Raw genomic sequence first — 3,395 nt, 5'->3', positions numbered from 1 at the left:
GTGCATATTTTTGAAAGGTTTGGAACTGTGGGTGGTACAAACTAAAGGTTTGAGCAAAGTCTGCTAATAAACGAAAGGTTTGGTACCTCGGCTGCAATTTTCCCTTTATTCAATACAATGTTCTTTTTCTACCCAATCTATACTTTTTCCATGGCAGGGATGAAAGGTACTATCTTTATAGTATGTTTCTGTACTCTTTTTCTCGAACTATGATGAAGCTCCAAACATCTTTTGTTTGAATGCATAATCAGAAGTCATTTACATTAATTAAAATGCTAGGGAGTCTTTTTATCACGATAGTCTTGATTTCAAATCTTCATGAAGTTAGTATCATTTAATGTGCAAGTTGGTATTATGAAGTAGGGCCGGGCATAACCCAACTCAAACCGCTCAATCCAACCCACCCAAACCAAATCGATTTGTTTGGGTCGATTTTTTAAGTTTAATTGGGTTGGAAAATTGAATTTGAGATTGGGTTGGGTCTCGGGTTATGAATTAAAATCCAACCCAATGAATTAAAAAATTAATATCTAAGATGGAAAAATAATTTAAATAGACACAATAGTAAAGATAAGAGAATGACTTATAATTTATAAACATCCATTTTCTTCACATAGATTGATTCACATGAATACTGTGTACTAATGCAATGTTATTTGACGATAAAAGTAAAAATTAAAGACATGAAGATGAAATAAATGAATTCCAAAAAATTTGTAAAAAAGAAAATTCTTCATAAATTTTAAATTTATTTATACATTATTTTTAGATAGAATTTCTATATATATGTTTAAAAAACGGAGGTTTTCAAGTAATTTTCAACTCTAAAAAATTATCCAAATTTAACAAATAAACCGGATCTAACTTTAAGTGGGCCGAGGTCCAAACCGACCCAAACTTGATCGGTTTGGGTTGGGTTGGGTTGGGTTTAAATCAATAATTGGGTTGAGTTGATTTTCAATTAAACTGACCATGTTGGGTTGGGTTTGGGTTGGAAAAAAAATGACCCAACCCAACCTATTGGATTATATCATAAAGTCTTACTTGATTTTAAGTTTTTAAGAGATATTAAGGTTGAGTGATTAATTATTGGAGATATTAGTCCAGAGTTTTATAATGAGAATTCAGTGGAATTTTAAAAATTTTTTTTTTCAGTATCTGTGTTTTTTGACAGTGAGAAAAAATGTATAATAAGCAAAATTTGGTACTTTTGCATGAAGCTATTTTTTGACATGTACTTGTACAAAAAACTATTTTTGTGGTTGTAACAATAGAGTGACTGATTGATCGTGGAATAATTGGAATTGAATGGTTATAGGTTCCATATTCTTTATTTTGTTGTAACGTCTTCACATAATTAGTCATATATGCATATGCTAAAGGACTTGAAAATGTTGTGTTTGATGTTCTAAACTTTGGTTAGAAAAAATTACTTCTACATGATCAGCATTAAAAAGGAAGTGTTTAAGCTTAATTTGTAATAAGTACAATAAATAGTAAATTTTTGTGTGCAAGGGGTTGGAATGAAGTGGGTTCATGAGGCCTATTAATGGTTAGAGATTGTTATTAACTTCTAAGGATTTAAATGCTCTGTAAAAGAAGTCTATCGTGATTGTGACTCTCTTTGACCCTCCTCCCTTTCCATTTGAATTATTGGAAAAATTGATTCAAATAGTCCCGCCCCTAAAGCTTTGTGGAGGAGATAAATCGCGGGATGTGCTCCAATAGGTCAGGGAACAAGAGCTGTCTGTACACTGCGCCTACAATGAGTCCAATTCCATATCTTAGGAATCGAACATGCCTGTACACTGCCTGTACATTGCTTGTATTCTTGCTAGTGGATGTGTTTGCTGCAACTGTTCTATCATTGCATACAATCTTTTCATAACAAAAATAACATCTTGTGAATACTTATATTCCAGGGCTATGTGCTTGCTCAACTTTGGGATGCCAGTCGATGAAGATGGGGGTAGAAAGAACTTTGAATTTTGTGCTTTCAGAGAGAGATCCTGTTTTATTTGTAGAACATATTTCTACAAATTCTCTCTTGGTCATAGGCAACCCTTGGATGTAAGTAGTTAAGAATTTAGACACCCAGCAGGCGTTCACAGGCATATTTTTGGGTCATTACCCACTTATCACAGTTGGGCCATTTTTACAGCCCAAATGGAAGGCTCCAAATGTTGCCTTTCGTTCTTTTGCTCTACACTAGTTCCTATTTGTTTTGTTTTGCATTTTTTTCTCTTGGGGGGTCGGGGGGTGTGGTACGGTTAGTTTCAGTCTTGATCATATTGTGTAATGAATCTTTTGATAGTTATGTGAGTCTGAAATTAATTTTATGTCTACATTTATTTTGTTGTCTTCACTGCTTCTCTTGAAGTTACGGGGCTATTTTGCTGAGTTTCTTAGAGAAAGTTGTCTCATGTCCCTAGGTATTCTCTATCTATCCACTTGTGTCTGTTTCGGGTGCAAGTACCCTTTTGCTTAGAGGCCGTTTGAGATTTCTTGTAACATTTACATTTAACAAGTAAAGGCCTTTTTCAAAAAGTGTGAATGTGCTCGAGCTGTCAACATCTTTGAGAACATTGATGTTTAATGCTGCAGCCTTGATGTTGTTTCTGCCACTGTATTTTGCCTATATCAGCATCTGATTTTATTTGCCCATAATCTTCTAGTCTTTTTCTATCAAAGTAGTTAACCTCTTACTCGTAAATGTGAGTAAATTGTGTTTGCCAGATGTTGCATTTTTTGGTGGTAAATGTGATTTCTTTTAGGTGAATAGCCAATTATATACGAGATGCATTTGAAGTATACAAAGTACTAGTTTGCAGGAAGGATTTGTTTGCTATGGGAGAAATTATGTCTTTTACGGTACTTTGGTAATCAATGAAAAGTTACAATTACTACGGTACTGTACTTGCCTATTTTGTCGAAGAATAAGAGGTTATATCATGTCCTTGGATTTGCCTTCACCTTTTCCTTGATCTTCTCCATGTGTTCATTCCTTGAATGCGACGTCGCTCCTAAGATATGCGGTGTAATTCGATCACTTTGGAGTTCCCGGGATGAATTTTTTGCATGTACTGTGAAAACGAATTAGATTATTGCTCTCCCAATGTGAAAGAATGGTCTTGTTCACCCGTGGTTTTAATCCTTTCATTTGGCCTCTTCAGGCCAAAAAAGACAGAATCAACAACTGTCAGCTGGATTGTGGAGTTCTTGGAAGGAAGCAATTCGTTAATATTGCACATGCCATATTAGTTTTATAATTATCATCTTTACCAATAAGATTATATTATGTTTGAAACCATTATATAGTAAAATAATACTATTTACAGTCACTCACATTTGCAGTCGTCCTACATGGAATACATATGGTGATTTGTAACTTAATA

General features: G+C 34.1%; 1 pseudogene; it reads left to right on the top strand.

The window, feature by feature from the left end:
- Positions 1–2,365, top strand: part of LOC111367660 — a 12,785-nt pseudogene extending 10,420 nt beyond the window's left edge.
- Positions 2,366–3,395: the final 1,030 nt, after the last annotated feature.

The sequence above is a fragment of the Olea europaea genome, chromosome 18 (assembly GCF_002742605.1).
Source record: "Olea europaea var. sylvestris chromosome 18, O_europaea_v1, whole genome shotgun sequence".
NCBI lineage: Eukaryota > Viridiplantae > Streptophyta > Magnoliopsida > Lamiales > Oleaceae > Olea > Olea europaea.
This window is presented reverse-complemented; position numbering and strand designations above follow the sequence as displayed.